Raw genomic sequence first — 19322 nt, 5'->3', positions numbered from 1 at the left:
GTGTGCCCATATTCTAATGCCTTTTACTTGTATAATGAGACTATTTCTAGGCACAAGGGCGGTGGAGTTAAGGTTGAACTTTTCATCTTTAGACTGGGCAATTCCATCTTACTATCACGAGAATGTAAATGTTGGTGGGATATGTAATAATTATGATATATTCTATCATTGAACATTTCTGTGAATGAATTACGTACACACAAAATAAACAACAAATTCACCAGTACTGTTTACACTGGGCAGCAATAACAGTCACCTGCTATCATTCATCGCAATACACTGGCAGGGAAGAAACTCATTCATAGTTTTTTTGCCAAAAATCTAGGAGATAGCGGATTGGAACAAAAATGAGCTAGTTCACCCCAAATCCTGATGGCCCGAAACTCTGCTATGCGAACATTGAAATGATCTAGAACAATACTCCCCTGTCTGCAAGACCTGCAATGGTGACTGGCTGCTCACAAGATGAAGGCTTCCTCTCCTTATTTCCAGTTGCTCCATTGCTTTAACAGCTAGCTAGACATGCCCAATACTTCCCTAGTATCAATGAAAGCAATTGCTATAGCTGCCACGCTGACCTTGCATGGCCACACATAGTACAGAGTGGGCCACACCACAATCTGTCTTTCAAAACCTGGTTAGTGCTCTGCTAAAGTCAGAGAATTCCTTGGGCGAAGTGCCTCCTACTTGTGCTCAGAGGGAAGCAGGGTTTTGCATTAAACACAGCATGAACAGGAAACCCACCACATGCACACCTTTCATTTGCTTCCACAGAGCAATGCTTAATTTTCAACCCCCTCAGCGTGTAGGTCCTTGCTGGTCACTGGTACAAGCTGTGAATGACTGGACATGTTGCTAATGGGCAGCACATTTAGGAAAAAAACTTATAAAAGCCCTTCTCCTTCCCCTGTTAATCCAGCAATAACCATTTTATAGGTTTCAGTTTTGCATTAGCTCTATAACACCAATAGCAAAATTCCCTCAGAAAATAACTTATAATAATGCATACACCCTTTTCTCTGATGAGCTCTGACTTTCTAACACTTCTCACGTATACACTGAGTAGCATTTGATCTTCCACATGACTTATAAAAATGAGTTAATTACATAGGTTAATTAATTGTCCCTCACAACATCTCTTTCAGATGGATTTACTGATATAGTGCCCATTTCGCAAAGCGGTAAATAGAAGCTTAGAATTTGCAAGGTTTGCGTCAGGTACACTGTGAGTCTTGGTCCCACTCTAACTGCTAACCACCACTCCCAGTTCTACAGTGATAAAAGCCACAAGTAGCCCCTTGGAGAGACGTTTAACAAGGTGACCCAACAGCAGCTCTCCACAGGCACAAGCAGTGAGGCCAACGATGAAACAAGAACTCTTCCAAGTGAGGTCTGGTCTACGCTACACAATTAGGTAGATGTAAAATACATTGACCTAATTATATCAATGTCTACGCTACAGCCTGGCTCCCTGCCCTGCTCTGCCTCTTCTCACCCCTGCTTCATGCCCCTCTGCCCCCATTCCACCATTCCCCCAAGCGACACAGCGCAGGGGGATTAGTGAGGGGACTGGCGCAGGCAGCAGGGGTCATTCACTGGTGACGGCAGGAAACGGAGTGACCCAGCCCCAACTGCCAGCTCCCAGCCATGTCCTACCAGTGTGTACAGGCCCAATTCCTGCTGCTGACACCAGATCCCCCCACTAGGCCCCAGGCCACCCTGGGATCTGTGGGGCCACTCAGAGGATGGGGCCCAAGGTGGTTGCTCCAAACCATCCAAAGAACAGGGCAACTCTGCTCTTTGCTTAAGAGCCAGTATAGCCCTGAAGCACCATTAAAGGCCGTCACTTAGCATGACCAGTGCTTTTTTTGTACCCGTACTGAGTACCAGTGCCTTGGCAGCTCCAGCTGTGGGACTAACCAGGGGGCAGAGACAGGGATGTGGCTGAATTCTGGCTCCTCTTTTTACAACCAAAAGAGGCTGAGCATGACTATATTAATAACACAGGTTTATACTTCATATTTCTAACTTCAAATAAGGAATGATACCTGCATACAAACAGGATAATCCTATTTGGTGGATTACAAGCTTTCCAGTGAGAGTTACATGAAGTATTTCACATAAAGCATATTTCAGTTATCTCATATTCACAAGCACATGGAATGCCCTGTCAGAAGGAGCTGTTGGGTGTCTTGACAATTTCATGGAAGGAGCTGTGAAACTGACAAGGAGGCCAGGCAGCTAGAGCCCTGCTCTGCCCCCTACTCCTTTGGAGACCTTTCAGGCTGGCTTCTTCCTGCAGCTGGGACAAAGGGCAAGAAGCCCAGGCAGCTTTCTGCATCCTGCTCCCAGCTGGGCATATTGATTGTCTTGTCAATTTCATGGCTCAGTACTGGAGTGGTGAAATGGACAAAGCTGCCTAACTCCCAGAGGGGAACAGGTCAGGGCAGCAGGAAAACTGAGGCTCCAGGCAGCTTCTCTCCTGCTTCTGGGTGGAAGGGCAGCCTGCCAGAAACCAGGCTCTTCGCTCCTCACCAGTGGGACAAATAGCCACCACAGGCCCCAGGGCAAGGTGTAGAGACCCTCAGGTGGAAGAGGCAGGGCCTCAGGCAATCAGCCCTTAGCGCTTCCAGACCAAGGCATGCTCTAGCAGCAACTCCAAGGAGCCCGAGATTCTGGCCTCCACTGATGTTGTGGTAGTGGCAGCAGCTGGGAGCTGTGGGCCCCTTTGAATCTCCAGGCTCCAGTGCAATTGCCCTTCTTGCCCCCAGATCAGGGGGCCTGTTTTGCACACCACCTTCCTTAGGTTGGTGACAGTGCTCTTGGTGAAGACCTGCACCAACAATCCAAGGAGGGCAACGTGGACGTGCGTTGCTGCAGTCATTACTACAGTGGCTGTACATTGACTTAGCATAGATTGACTTAAGTTTCCAGTGTAGACGTATCCTCTGCAGCAGGGTTTCTATTTTGGGATCCAAATGCATCCCAAAATAGAAAGCCTAGTATAACCTTAGCCTAACACTCCTGTCAGTAAATCCATAGGCACTGACATTCTAATGTGCTGAGGGGTACTGTCCCCCTCCCCTAGCTCTGCCACCACGCCACACCTTCCCCCGAGGCTCCACCGACACTTTGCCTCTTCTTGCCCTGTTCCATCCCCTCCCCAAAGTATGCTCCATCCTTGCTCCTCCCCTCTCCCCCAGCACCTTCTGCCCAATGCAGAACAGCTGATCCACAGCAGGCGGGAAGCACTGATTATCAGAGCCACCAGTGGGTGGGAGGTGCTGGGTGGGGGGCAGAACTGCTGATAGGGGCTGCTGGTACTCACCAATACTGACCATTTTTTCCTGTGTGTGTGCTCCAGCCCTGGCGCCCCCATGGAAACAGTGCCTATGAGTAACACTCTGATCAGTGACAGCTGAGTGAAACAGACACTCCCACATACACCACCCGAAATTAGTTACACTAACAGAAGTGCTGGCCTGGACAGTGCTACACTGGAGGGAGATGCTTTCCCACTGACACAGTTACTGCCACTCGTTAGGTGTAGGAGAACTCTTCCCATTCCCTTTCAGAAGGGGCATGATAATGAGTGGGTTTGAAAGGTGCTAATGGGGCGCTGCAATGAATATGCAGCACCTAATTAGCATAACGGTGGCTGCAGCGATTTGAAAGTGCAGCTTTTCGAATCGCGTGCTGCCTGTGGAGACGGGACCTTCCAAAAGGACACCCCCAGTTTTCAAAAGCCCTTCTTCCCATCTGGTGTTAGGAAGACGGGCTTTTGAAAACTGGCGGGGGGCGCCTTTCGGAAGGTCCTGTCTCCACAAGCGGCGTGCGATTCGAAAAGCAGCACTGTCGAATCACCGCGGCTGCCATTATGCTAATCAGGTGCTGCGTATTCATTGCAGCGCCTCATTAGCATCTTTCGAACCTGTTCATTAACACGCTTCTTCCAAAAGGAAGGGGCTCGTGTAGACACAGGGCTGGTGTCCAAGTGGGAACACCCAGAGTACTAGAGCCCATGTGTTAATGACAATAAACCTGGTTCCATTTCCTTTGTACCTATCTTGATTTGTGGTTATTGGGCGCCCTCAGAAGACTGCAGTGCAGGCTAACTGCAGAGCCAGCACTGACATTCAGAGAGGGCAAATACGCACTCAGCCAAAGGTTATCAGCACAGCAGGGTGCGAGCATATGTCCTGACAGCACAACGGTAATAGTGTCTCACTACAAATATAACATGGGCTGAAAGGAACAAATCCCACTATTTTGCAACATACTGCATACATGCCCCCGCTTCTTACAAGTATGCAACCTCTTTGATTTGAAAAATAGTCCACAAATAAAGGGAACAATCTACACATACTGCTTTGCAAAAGATTATCATCCAAAACAGACTCCTTTTATGGGTGGGATGTAGAAGGCTTAATCAATCTATCTTAGGTTAAATCAATTTATACAGTTACACTGTGGTGTTACTGCTACAGCTTGCAACCAATTACTAATCCTGCACAAAGAGGGCAGCTATTATTAACCTAGCCATTTCCAGGTGTCAGACAGAAAAACACGGCTGTTTCCAAAGCCATTGTTGAAACAATTGCAATGTTTCTGAAAGGTTCCAGCTTGAGAATGCTGGAATTCAAAGTCCTCTAGACAACTGCAGGCAGAACTTCCACAGTACCATCCTGGAGAGAACATCCCCAGGGTTAGTGGATACTCAGGTCACATCTCTAGTCTCTGCTAATGCTGTTGACACAGGTGCCAAAGAGGATGGAGCCACATTATTCTGAGTGGTGACAGATGACAGAACGATAAGCAATGGTCTCAGGTTGCAGTGGGAGAGGTCAAGGTTGGATATTAAGAAAAACTATTTCAGTAGGAGCCCAGTGAAGCACTGGAACTGGTTCTGAGGGAGGTGGTGGAACCTCCATCCTTACATGTTTTTAAGGTCTAGCTTGACAAAGCCCTCGCTGAGTTGATTCAGTTGGGGTTGAACTAGATGCTTTAAGCAGGGGGTTGGAATCAATGACCTTCTGAGGTCTCTTCCAATCTAAGCTTCCATGATTCTATTATTGAATTTAGACCTTGTTTGCCATCCAAACAAACTGGTCTTATAGGATGAGAAATTACTGAAAACCCAATTCACCAGACACGAGGTCTGACACATCCCAAGGGAACAGATACTTCCCCCAGGTCAATATGTATTTCTGACCTTACCCAAATATTTTGCTAGCAGCCCAGACTTATTAAACTAACTAAAGATTTAATTAATAATATAAAGAAGAGAGGGCTATTTAATGGTTAAAGAATCATATACATAACAAGTAATTGCCAAGCCCTCAGATCAGAATTGAAGCATTGACAGTGAGTTTGCTGGTTTGGACAAAAGTCTCTCTGGAACCATTCCAACAAGTCAGAATCCAAAGGGCATCTTAGAAATGGAGGGAATCTTCCCAGGCATCTTCTAGGGTATTCCAACCAGCTACTTGGAAGATTTCAGCCATCTTTAAGCCATAGGACTGAGATCTTCAATGTAGTTCAATAGAGTACTGATGTATCAGACTCCTTTTTTGTTGCTGAAGCTGGCTGGCAAGCTGACAGACAACTTCATCACATGGGCTTGGATGAAAAGCATATGCTGACAGTCTGTGATCTTTATTCAATGAGCCATTCAAAGCGGTTGCCCTTAGCAACTGTCATTTAAACTACCCAGATAGTTTACAGGTGGTTTACAATAGCAAATCACAAGTTTCAAAGCCATATGAGGATAATAATATTACTACTTCCCAAGTTTCTGTTAAATACTAATATCCCTTTTGATCCAGAGACAAATGAGAAGAACAACACACGTTGAACCTCTCTAACCTGGAACTCTCTCGTCCAGCAACATTCATAACGCAGCATGATTTTAGTTAGCCAGACGACCACTTATCATGGGTGTGACCAAATTTTCTGTGGTCCCATAAAGTTTGTTTCCAGCCACCAGTCCCGGCACTCAGTGTTCTGTGTTGTTATGTAGCTGTAATGTACCCCAAATATCTTTTAAGCGCCCTGTAAGCAGTGGATATGTTGATAATGTTGCTAAACAATACTGACCTCCTGGTGTCCAGCAAACTCTTTCAGCTGGCACTGGACAGGTCCTGAGGGTGCAGGACTAGAGAGGTCCAACCTGTATAGCACTAGAAGACATGAAATGCTTCTACAAGATAATTTGGTTTCTTCTAATAGGGCATAGGTAAACAGAGACAAATAGGCTACTATAAGGTGGGTGCAAAACTGGCTGGATAACCGTACTCAGAGAGTAGCTATTAATGGTTCTCAATCCTGCTGGAAAGGTTTAACAAGTGGGATTCCACAGGGGTCTGTATTGGGATCGGTTCTGTTCAATATCTTCATCAACAATTTATATATTGGCATAGACAGTAAGCTTATTAAGTTTGCAGATGATACCAAGCTAGGAGGGGTTGCAACTGCTTTGGAGGATAGGGTCAAAATTCAAAATGATCTGGACAAATTGGAGAAATGGTCTGAAGTAAACGGGATGAAGTTTAATAACGACAAATGCAAAGTGCTCCACTTAGGAAGGAACAATGTTTCACACATACAGAATGGGAGGCGACTGTCTAGGAAAGAGTATTGCAGAAAGGGATTTAGGGGTTATAGTGGACCACAAGTTAAATATGAGTCAACAGTGTGATGCTGTTGCAAACAAAGCAAACATGATTCTGGGATGCGTTAACAGGTGTGTTGTGAACAAGACACGAGAAGTCATTCTTCTGATCTACTCTGCGCTGGTTAGGCCTCCGTTGGAATATTGTGTCCAGTTCTGGGCACTGCATTTCAAGAAAGACGTGGAGAACTTGGAAAGAGTCCAAAAAAAGAGCAACAAGAATGATCAAAGGTCTAGAGAACATGACCTATGAAGAAAGGCTAGAAGAATTTGGCTTGTTTAGTTTGGAAAAAAGAAGATTAAGGGGGGACATGATAGCGGTTTTCAGGGATGGTCTAGCCATTACTTGGTCCTGCCATGAGGGCAGGGGGCTGGACTCAATGACCTCTCAAGGTCCCTTCCAGTCCTAGCATTCTATGATCCTCTGTTCCCTCCTTTCGGGGGCATGCACCCTCCTTCCAAAACCAAATAGGAAGTAGGGGTTTTCGAAGTCGGGGGTCCTTTCTAACGGCTCCATCTATACGGGTGGCGGCATTCCAGAAGTGGCACTTTCAAATCACGTACAGCTGCCATTATGCTAATGAGGTGCTGCATATTCATGTCAGCACCTTATTAGCATCTTCCCAAGCACCTCATTAACATGCCCCCTCCAAAAGGAGGGGGCATGCATAGACACAGCCATAGACTTGGATTCTTTGATTCTTACCAATACGAGAGAATGGGTTAGAGGTTGCTAGATTAATTAACATTTCTTTGCTATCTATACAGCCGTGAATTGTCCTGATTACAATGGCAATCCTCTTGTTAAGATGTCAAAGGTAACATACAGGTTAGCTGGTTTGCCAGCATAGGATAGTCTAGCAAAGAGAGGATGAGAAAGAAACAGATCCATTGGGAACAGTGCTCCCTTTATTATTTTCCATCCATGGGTGGAATAAATTTTATTATGTGCATGCGCGATGTGCACCATAAGTAGAAACACATGCTCCTCACAGTGAGTGGCTGTGGGTGCTCTGATATCCAGCTGGACAGCACCTGAATCTCTCCTAAGCAGCCATCTAAGTGCTCAGCTTACAGGGAACCCAAACTATGTGGAAATAACAAGGTTCACGAAGCCCTTCTTCAGGTCTGGGAGAGGTAATGAAGTGTCAGCACTAGATATATCTCTGTCGCTACAATGATAACCACCCCCCTAAAGAAACCATATTACAAGATCCACAGTCCTCCGTATGCCTGTCACAACGCGTGGTGCACCTCATTCAATGCATCAAACCCGTCAGCAACACCTACGTGGGTGAACCACACAATCAACCGCTCTCAAATCTGCACTTCAACACTGAAATATTGCATTAGGGCTAAATTTTGGAAGATGCTGATAATTCTGATCCCATTCTAGCATGACATCAACCTTATGCTTAACTTTTAGTACATGAACAGAGTCACAGAAATTCACCTAAAGCACTGGCAACATTTTATGGGGCCAGCACCATGCACCAAGGAGAACTGCACATATTAGCTGAAGATTCACCAAATGTAGCATTTCACCACGATTCCATCACCCACAGCTAGTTTATGGACTATTGATTGTTCCTGAAAACATCGGTGCCTTAATCTTGAGCAAAAATATCATTGCCATGTGCAAAATGAACCGAATTCTGATCTCATTTATTCTGGGGTAAATCTTTGATTTCAGTGGTTGCACTTTGGTGTTACTGAGAACCAAATTTGGCTCAGAAGACACAGCATGTTCTTTACAGGAGCTAGCAAAAGCAATGTTTCCTGATGTGGGTGCCAAATTAATTATTCAACACCAGAGGGAGTTTTTTCCTTCATGAGTCTCTGGACCAGTTGTACACTGTTACCATCTTTTTTTTTTCTGATCAAGCATTATATAAAGAGCAGACTAGTTAATAATGTTGCAATGGATTCTGTGAGACATCACTGACATAGACGAGGCAGTGTTGCTGTATTCTGTATCCTATTTAATGCCAGTACAGATGCCATTATTTTAAGCCCTGAAACACTGTACACAACTGCAAAACAAACCCAAAGTAGAAAAGAATCTTGCATGTACTTACAGGAGTGGAAGGTTACAGTTTGTAATGCTTGATCAGCAATTGCAAAGTCAAAGTTTCTTTCTGATGCACTGCAAGAGGCCAATATTCATTCATCTGGTGCTCTCACTTTGAATACAAAGCGCCATTGCTTTAACACAACTAAAAGATAAACATCTGCATGCGTCATTGAAACAACAGAGTTGAATTAGATTAGAAACTAGCACATTCGTTTTTCTGAGTTGAAAATGCGCAGCAGGAAAATACCATGCCCTGGGGAAAAGGCATTTGGCTTGGCCTGCTGCCTGAGAAAACCGGTCCGTTTCCTTCATATCTGCCACACGCAGCAAAGTGCCTGAGAGGCTATGGAGCTGCCCATGTGTCCAGACAACACCTCTAGGAATTACTGCCCAGTGGGAGAGGTACAATCAGTTCTGCAACATGGTCTGGACAAAATGGGATGTTGATTTTTGTCAGCAACAGCGGGCAGCCAAAGCCTGTGCCAGAACAACAGGTCCCACAAAAATCCATCTGCACACAGTTTCTTCCGAGCATGTGTGAGGCATTGAACATATGACTATTGGGGTGTTCAGATTCAAGCTTTTGGGGCAGCCAGTCAATTTAATCTGGCTGATTGTTCTCTGCAGGGTCCAATTCCAATCCTTCCGGAAGTTTTGCTGCTTCTGAAAGCCTGGGTAGCCAGTCTAGAATCTTCATGCTCCATGTGCCTAAGACAGAGGTGTAGAGCTACAGGTCTCTGAGAACAGGGAATCAGGCCACAGAGCAGGGATATTCACCCCTAGCCCTACTAGTGAGGAAGTGCTTAGGCCAGGGGTGAGCAACCCTTTCTGAGGCAGAGTGCTGAAATCTGAAATTTGGACCTCTAGGTACAGTCCAAGTGCACATGATACTTTTTAAAGTCACTAAGGCTGTGTCTACACCGGCACAAATCTTCGAAATAGCCATGCTAATGGCCATATCAAAGATTACCAATGAGGTGCTGAATTGAATATTCAGCGCTTCATTAGCATTAGGATGCTTCCAGCCACGGCGCTTCGAAAGTTCTGCTTTCGAACGTGTGCGGCTCAGCGCGGCTACACGGGTGTCCTTTTCGAAAGGACCCCGCACATTTCAAAATCCCTTCATTATGCTCAGGGGAATAAATAAATAAGGGGTTTTCGAAATACGGAATAAATAAAGGGATTTCGAAATGTGCAGAGTCCTTTTGAAAAGGACACCCATGTAGCCGCGCTGAGCTGAGCACGTTTGAAAGTGACGCTTTTGCAACGCTGTGGCCTGAAACGTCCTAATGCTAATGAGGCGCTGAATATTCAGTTCAGCGCCTCATTGGTAATCTTCAATATGGCCATTAGCATGGCTCTTTCGAAGATTTGTGCCGGTGTAGACACAGCCTAATAGTCCCACTTACAACGGTGTCTGGATGCATGGGGGGGAGGGGCAGGGCTGAGCTCCCACTGGTGTGCCAATGAAAATTGGCTCACCTGCCACTTTTGGCACCCATGCTGGGGGTTGCTGACCCCTGGCTTAAGCAGTCATGGAGGGCAATCTTCAGAAGAGGAGGGGCAGGAAAAGGAAATCTTCACACATTCCAGAGAAGAAAGCCTGAGGCAGAGGGATTTTCATATACCCATTCTAATCTTTCGGGAGAGAAGAATGGAGGACAGATCTTTTCATAGTCCCTTTTCTCTGCCTCCTATGAGCTCAGGGAAAGGGAAATGGAGATTACGTCTACAGCTGATTAGGTACTGTGCATGCCACTCCCCTGTGCTAAAGCATTCTACTATTCTCCCCTTCTTTCCCTTTCAAAAATTTGCCATTAAGAAATTCAGTTTTACCATGGAAGTGTTTGAAAAAGCAATAAATGTCTGGTCAAAACTACTCCTCCTTTTACTATGTTCCAAGCAGACAAAGCTGGAAAATAGTAAGAAAACGTGAGAAAGTAAGTTGTATCCTCCCTCTTTGAATGTTTTCCTACTCATGGGAAACTTGTGTGCGGAGATACTAATGTTAAAAGCATACATTGGTTTGAGTGTCCACTTAGAGATGCCTAAGCTCCAGTTTTCCAGAGTACTTAGCATTTTAAAGCACATTATTTGTTCAGTGTAGGGCTTCCAGGGTCTCCAGATGCACCGGTCAGTTCTCAGCATATTGGCCAATCAGACCTCTGATATCTCAAGTTGGGCACCCAGAAAGCTAGGAAAACATACTTAGTGACAACCTGTGAAAAACCTGGTTTAAGTGGTTTGACTAGCTTCATACAGAGATGCTGTGTCAGAGACAGACATGGAATTTAATTCTCCAGAACAACATTCAGTGCCCTTCACCTTGAGGGAGAGAGGTGATCAGGAAGCTGCAGCAACAGCATGGAGGGGAGCCCAGAAGGAGTGGCTGAGGCTAAAGGGAGAGGCAGAATTGACCATCCCTGGTCTGGAAAAATCCCTCGTCCGGGACTGCTCAGGTTCCAAGGATGCCGGACAAGGGAGGTTGAACCTGTACACACAAAAATGCATTTTGAATCGTTGTTTCAAAATACATTATCTACACATATAGAGCCTGTTTCAAAACAGCCATTGGACACACAGGTGCTATTCCCTGTGTTAACAGCATCTATTTCGAATCAGCCATTTTGAAATAGGCCCTATTCCTCATAGAATGAGGTTTTCCAATTTTGAAATAAGTCAACCTCTATTATTTATTTAGAATTTATTTCGAAACAGAGGTTGCGTTGTATAGATGCTAGGTTAGGTATTCTGAAATAACTGTTGTGTAGACCTACAGTAATACTGCAAAATACATTTGGATCTGAATTTGGAAGAGTGGAGAAGAGTGGAGGATGTGAAAGCCTTGACAGAATCTGATTATCACACAACAGAAGACAGAAATGTTGTGCCATTTGTCTGTAATATCTGCCCATGAAGTCACACCACGAGTGAATTAAGTATCAAATTATCCTCCTTCCTTCTATTATTATTTGTATGCAACCTGTTTTTAAATAAAAATCACCTTACAGGTAATTGATTGACACCAAAATCACAATCTCTTGTCACAAGAGCTCTCTGGAAACGCAAGCTGGCACAGCAGTTACAGGCCCCAGGACCATGTCAGCAAAGATGAATCTGCTTGACATTTCCTGTCAGCACTGGCAGGGCTGAATGGACAAGTGCCCTCTGTCAGGAATGGGAGACACCACCTGCCAGAGTCCAGCCTCCCTCCTTCTGAAGGAAACACAAACTTAAGTAATAAGGGTTCTCAGACCAGCAACACCCAGAGGAAGTCTTCACCTGCAGGCCGTCAACAAGAGATAAACGACACTACCAGTGGCACTAGTGCCATGAAGACAAAAACCTCTTTGGACAGAAGACATGCGAATGTATCTGAAACCTGTGTCCAGATCACACCCATACAGCTTGACAGTTGAAGATAAATCATAAATTATAGAGCAGTGCTGTTCATGCTGTCACACATTTGAATCACACCAACTCCACCATGAGCTGGGGGAAATGAACAGCCCTACCCAGTGTTGCACAAGAATTCAAGTTAGAACCAGAATAAACACCCAGTTTGGCCAGCTCTGTGCTTATTCCAGTAGGCTACAGTAACCCATAAACAACTGAGATTTTCCATCTGCCAACTGGGAGCAATTACTATTACTTCTTAGCTGAAGAACAGTCACAAGGAAAGTACTCAGAGGCTGCAGTGATAGGTAACATAATAGAAAGCTAGACTAAAGATTTGCAAAGTATTGTTTGTATTAGCAGAGTGCCTGGGAGCCTCAGCCATGGCCCCAACACCCCATTGTGCTAGGTGCTGTACAAAGACAGTCCCCGCCACAGACAGCTTATAACATATGTTTGAGCAACAAGTAGCTACTCGTAATATCGTGAAAAGTGAGATAGCAAAAAATAATCCAAGTGAACTGGCATGGGAAATCTTTTAAATTTCCTGAAAATGCAGACTTACAGTGATGTTTCATGAACTTAATGAAAAACAGACAATTTTGAGGAATAAGAAAATGGTTATGATTATGTACACTTGCTTTAGTCCCAACCCCTTTAAATGTCTCCTTCCCTCCAAGGGGGTCTCCTGATCTACAAGGTGAACTCCATTGAATGACACTGAACTACAGCCAAAGAGACACACCCTCCTACAATAGAGGAATTTGAACACAGGCTAAACAATAGATTTAACACCTGATTGTCAGTTCAGTCTTGCAGGGCCTCTCCCTTTGTGCTCTGAATACTTTTCTGGCAACATCCTAAATGCACCCACAAAGGAGGGAAAAAAATGTACCTGCAATTATTTGTGACCAAATAGTTCAGGTTTAAAAAATGATTTGTAAAATCTGGTCCTTTTTCTTCATTTAGTTGTATTCAGATGTCAACCAGAATTCCCCAGAATATCAGTTTTAGAATTCATGTGGCTACAACTGTTTTTTTCATGTGTATATTGTGTGTGCTATTGAGGCTAAACCAGTTTAAATGGAGCATAAATGTGTCATCAGTGAACTTTTAAAATATTTTTTCTGATTATTGGATTTGGATATTTTTCTGGATTAACTATCAGAGAGGTAACCAAGTTAGTCTGTATCTTCAAAAACAACAAGTCCTGTGGCACCTTATAGATGAACAAATATTCCGGAGCATAAGCTTTTGTGGGCAAAGATCCCCTTCGTCAGATGCACCTGACCAAGCGGGTCTTTGCCCACGAAAGCTTAGGCTGCAAAATATCTGTTGGTCTACAAGGTGCCACAGGACTTCTTGTTGTTTCTGTGGATTAAAAAATGCTTAAGGTCAAGACCCTGCAGACAATTATATATGAGCTTAACCATACTCACTGAGTAGTGCCACTGAAATCAGCAGTAATATTCAGTGTGTATGAAATTAAGTTTATTTGTAAATCTTTGCGGGATCAGGCTCTAAACTCTCCACCTGGAAACCCTCAGTAATGTTTGCTCTACATGCTTTAGTTAATCGCACTTAAGTACATGCTGAACTACTCAGGCCTGCTGATAAGGGGGAGGGCAATGGGGCCGGCTGCTCTACAGCCCAGACATTCATTAGAAGGCTCACAAATTATTTAATGACCCAATTCCTATACACCACAATAGATGCAGAAGAGGCTTAGTATACAAGGGAGATTTACATAACTCCCTTTCTGTTGAGACGAGATGTACATCATAGGGACATTTCATAAGAGCTCCAGCTCCCTAGAAAAATCAAATGCTTTTGAGCATGCCAATGAGATGCAATAATTGTCAAAAATAGCACTGAAGTTGCCTCAAAAATCCACCCCCAGAATGGGATGCTCGGGGTCCGTCACGCTGCAAGAAGAAGTACAACAGTTTACGCAGCTTTTGGACAAGCACTGAAGCAGAAAATTCAGTAGAGTAATGGAAACCAGCAAGCCCCAGGCTCAGCATTGTGCCATTCCATCACTGGCGCGACGGTGGCAGGACCCACTGGCTATTAGTGCACTTCTGAAGGAACTAATGGGACCACATGCAACACAGCAAGGAGAGCAAAGTCGCCTGTATGAAATGAAGGGCTGGAATGAAGGTGGGATCCAGTTCCAGCACTGCACACAAACCGTCATGCCAGGCCCATGAGCATTCACAGACCCAGGCTGAAGTCTTTGGCCTACACCTCCTGCAGCAGATCTGAAGAGACCACTGGAGGTGTCTCCAGCCACCATGCACTCTTTCAGATTCCCCACAAGCAGGGTTCCCTCTAATATTTTTCCATCCAAGGGCAGAATAAGTTTTGTTATGTGCACCAAGACATGCACACTACCAGTAGAAACACACGCTGCCCACTCCAGTCAGCTGTGGCAACTGTACCAATCAGCTGGGCAGCATCTGAATTTCTTCTGGGTGGCCATCAATGCACTCAGCTTACAGGGGACACTGACTGTGATCCCTTGCTCTCCTAAGAGGCCTAGGAGCTACAGTTTCTTTCACGCTACAAGCTAGCAGCAAAGGCAGAGGGTATGTCTAGTTTGCTGTACTGTGTGCACATCAGGAGCAGGGATGCACATAAGACAGTAATCCTGTTACTCTTTGCCAACTCAGAGTCATGTACAGTAAAACCTGGAGACATGGGCGCTTGAGCTGCATGTATCTCAGGTTAATGCGACTGCTGCTCCTGTCAGGGGTGACAGCCTAACTCTTGGCTGCCATCCCTGACAGGAGCTATTTCCCAGTTCCCGGGAACCAGGCAGCAGCCTGGCTCCTGGTTCCCTACTCCCCTCCGCTGGCAGGAGCTGGGAAACTGGACAGTGACGTGCTGGTCAATTTCCTGGCTCCCACCAGCAGAGAGGAGTAGTTCTCAGCTTCTCACCTCACTGTGGGAGCCAGGAAACTGAGCCACACTAGTGCTGGTCAGTACCCCGGCTCCCACAAGTGGAGGGGAGCTAGGAACTGACCAGCACCAGCGCTGGTCCGTTTCCTGCCCCCTGTAAGTATGGGGAGCTGGAGCCTGGCTCCCAGCTCCACACTGCTCAAGGGAAATGGGAAACTGACCAGCACTGCTACGTGGGCCAGTTTCCTGGCTCCCCAAGTTATACAAAAATTCAACTTACGCTTGGTTGCCAAGAACACCACCTCTGTGTAAGTCAGGGGTCTACTGTATAGCTTTGGTGGTAGTAGCCCTCTGCTGATGGCTTCCCTGAAGCTGGAAGCTGGGGGGATCAGCCAGACAGCAGCACCCGCAAAGCCCCAACTGAATGCAGAAGTGAACAGTACAGGTGCATGGTCAAGCCACTATCTCTCCTCCCCAGAATGGACCATAGAAGTAAGTCTGTATGGGTACTTGGGGAAGGGAGTGAAGGAGGAAGAGAACTGCTTTAGAAGGTTGGGCTTTATGCGGCTAACTGACCTTCAGAGAAGGCTCTGCTGCCACCTCCCAGAGTTCTTCCTAGGACAGTTTCCATAGAACCAGCTGACTCTCACGGAAGTCAGCATTGCAATAGCAACAGGGCCCTGATGCACAGGCTTGGCTTCCTGGTCCAGACTCCACAGACATCAGAGAAGATGCAAGTGTGTAACAGAGCAAAATTCTACCCATTAATTTTAAAAAGAGGAATTACTTCCACCACCGCTCACTCCAGGATATTTAGAAGGGCTCTCCAATGTTCACGCGGCTCATGGATTTAAATTATGCGTGGTGGTATGGCAACATATGTACCTCCTATTTACTTTAAGGCCTTCCAACGGTCACCAATTAATCCTAAACTCTGCAATCTCACCACATTTGCAGGATTAATGGCAAGTAGAAGAATAGTGTATAAAGAAATTTGTAAACTGTAGCTAATAAATAAGTTAGTTAACACTGAGGTCGCAGGAAGAAACAATAGCTTATATTCACTTAAACGTGGCACCTATCTCAGCTATAAATTCCTCATGTACTACATCACCCTGCCACTGTATGCCTTTTGTTCCATTGCTGCATGGAGTCAGATTCCCCTTGCTCTTCAGTCATCAGTCAAATGTAACAAAAGGAAGGAATCCCTCCTCCTATTTACTAATAAAGATCAAGAAGTCACCAGACGCAGCAGACACTATCAATCTACAAGTTATAAAACATTTACAGCACCTCTCTCCTTTGTTATAACAAGGCAGCCTTGAACACTGTGAATTAAGATCAAGCACTGTTGTCAGCTGGCTAGCATCATAAGGAGCTGGCATCCTGACAGTCTGATGGGACCAAAGGGTTTGCACAAATCTTAGAAATCCCCCAAAGGGGACACCTCACCTTTCAGACAATGCTACTGCTGTCAAAAAGCAGCGGAGAAGATTTCACTAAGTCACTGGAGAGAGGAACTTGCCTGCTTAGACCAAAAAGGTAATGCTGGGGCAACAGCATGAGACGCTGCAAAAGGATGAAACTCTCCATAAAAAAAGCATCAGAGGGATTAGAGGATTTCAAAATTCTTTCAAGTAGTTTAGAGGATGGAACTGCAGTTAGTATCCGCTACCCAGCTCCCTATTGTTTACGAGGGTGATGCTAGCGAACACAAATTATTCACTTAGTATTTGCTTTTAAAGCCATATTTCTCTGGAATCATCCTTCTCTTGTGGAGTAATAGAGAATAGTGATTTGTGCTTATTCAGTTTTCCCCCATTTTTCCCTGTCTCTCCTACACACATTTCAAAAAGGATCAAAGGCTGCCTTTTTGGAGGGTGGAAACTTCCAGGAAGAGCCTTGATCAGCCAGGGAAGCCTCTGTGCCCTCTTAAAAACCCTACTACAGCCAGGTGGTATCTGAACTATTAAAACATGCTTCAAGAAAAACATCACCCACTAAGATGGTCGCATCTATAGCGTTTTCTATAGTTTCTGTCCATTTCCTGGAGCAACCGTACCGGGATGACACAGAAACACTGTCATACAGTTTTACTCTGTTATGGATTTAAAATTTTGCTAAATCCATCTGACCTTGAGTACACTAATCCAGGGCTCAGTCTTGTGTAGCCCCAGAGGCACTCAGACCACGGACAAGGAAGAGTGAAGTCTTTGCTCTACAGCCTTGGCTGAGACACAGCTGGCGTTTAGCTCATGGGGTAAAGCACATGGCTTTAGCCCCACTGGTAGAAGGTTCATTCCCTCCTGCCAACAACTTGCATCTGTTGTCCTACAGTTGGAACTCAATGAGTTGCCTTTGATCTCCAGAACAATCAGTTGCTCAGGTACCAGGTTAGATAATGGACAACTAGGGGATGGCATTTATCTGTTGAGTTCCTCTTTCTTTGATATATAGGTAGTCTTGCTTTAGTTGTGAGCACCCTCTAAGGTACTGAGGGTTGCCTGTTGAAACATTTAAGACGTGTTATTGTTCACTTGGAAGCACTCTTCTCTGTCAGCCCTAAGTTTGTGGTTTCACATCTCGCCCACTGTTCAGCACAGTGTTAAGTTTAAAATTAAGTATGGATGCTACCCTTCAGACGAAACACTAAACAGAGCTCTTTTCTGGAAACCGTGTAGGAGGAAGTTAGAGATGTTAACTTCTCTTTTCCAAAGGAGCTTCTGATGACACCCCAGTGGTCAGGCCAACAATTCCGCTTCATATAAAACAGTTTCTAGCATCCGAGGTGGACTGGAGCTCTGGATGAGCATTTAATAGCTGATGCAGGGTGTGTCTACAAAGCAAAGTTATTTCAGAATAATGTCCACTATTCCAAAATAACTTTGCAAGTGTCTACACAGCAAAATCCCTATTTCAAAAATAATTTCGAAAAGCAGGAGGATTATTTTGAGTTCTGTAAACCTCATTCTGTAAAGAACAGTGCCTATTCCAAAACAGATATTTTGGAAGCAGAGATGCATAAACAGGTAATAGGGAAAAAAGGGAAAATATTTTGAAAAAAGTTATTCTGGAATAGTTTATTCTGAAATAATGCTGCTTTGTCGACACTGCAGTAGACTGTTTCTGGGAGGCTCTAATCTGTAATAGGCTCTATTGTGTGTGGACATTCTATTTCATGCTATAAGTTTTGCTTATTTTGGGGCTTCCCAATAGTGTGGACAAGTTATTCTGGAATAGTTTATTTTGGAATAACAAATAGAGAGTAAACTATTCTAGAATAACTCAGTAGTGTAAACATGTCCTCTTGTATATTACCTGCACCATTAATATCCCATGCATTGTTATGTCCTGTCTGATGAGTGCTACAGAAAACCAAGTGATATTTTATCATATGAATGTGATATTTTTAAAAGTTCAGCAATGTTTTCTCTATACTTCTTTGGCTACTTATAATGGTTGAAAAGCTGTGAATGATGCTTATTACACTAATCGTAATTTTCTCACAATCACCATGTGCTTTCCCTCACCTGTTTTATGAAATCAACTGTTGTCTCTACTCACATTCTTTGATTGGAAGCTCTTGAGATTATCCTTTCGTTATAAATATATACACCATCTAGCACAAAGGGGGTCTGATTCCAACCTAAAGCTCAAGGTGCTATTATAAAAGAAATATTTTTTATATATTTAGGAGAATAAATCTTTCATGGAACCTGAAATTATATAGCAAATAACCACAAACTGAAGACCCAACACACACACACACACACACAGAGAGAGAGAGAGTTTAGTGACTTTTCCATCTGAATAATCCATATTCCCCTTTTTTAAATTAAGAATTCCCCATGCAGGAATGACAAGCACTGTTAAGACTGATGCCCAGAGGGGAATTTACAGAGCTAAAAAAATAACATTCATGCTGCAAACTAAACAGTGTCAAGATTCTGCTCAAAGAGAAAAATTACAAAGGAGCACATTCACCTTTTTTCTTGTTGTACTCATCTTCTGTTTCATTGTTGGAGTCAGTCTGATAGTCCCTCAGCTCCTGTTCATACATCTCTGCAAAGCTCAACTCTTTCTTTCCTTTCTTGGACTTGTCACCTTTTCCCTTCTTCTTGTCTGATTTCTCCTCTTCCTTGCCTTTTTTGGCCTTTTTCTTCCGTGTTTTTGCATCCTCGTCCTCATCTTCGCTGGCATTTTCACATGCCTCGTCCTTCTTCTTTTTCTTCTTCACCTCACCCTTGTCTGGTGTCTCCTTGGACTTTGGTTTCTTCTTTT

The 19322-nt window shown here is 44.5% G+C and overlaps 1 protein-coding gene across 2 annotated transcripts in view; it reads right to left on the bottom strand.

Annotated features, from left to right (window-relative positions):
- LOXHD1 (lipoxygenase homology PLAT domains 1) overlaps positions 1-19322 on the bottom strand; it is a 274986-nt gene that overhangs the window by 201990 nt on the left and 53674 nt on the right. The window lies entirely within an intron of this gene.

Source organism: Carettochelys insculpta, chromosome 5 (assembly GCF_033958435.1).
Source record: "Carettochelys insculpta isolate YL-2023 chromosome 5, ASM3395843v1, whole genome shotgun sequence".
Lineage (NCBI taxonomy): Eukaryota > Metazoa > Chordata > Testudines > Carettochelyidae > Carettochelys > Carettochelys insculpta.
This window is presented reverse-complemented; position numbering and strand designations above follow the sequence as displayed.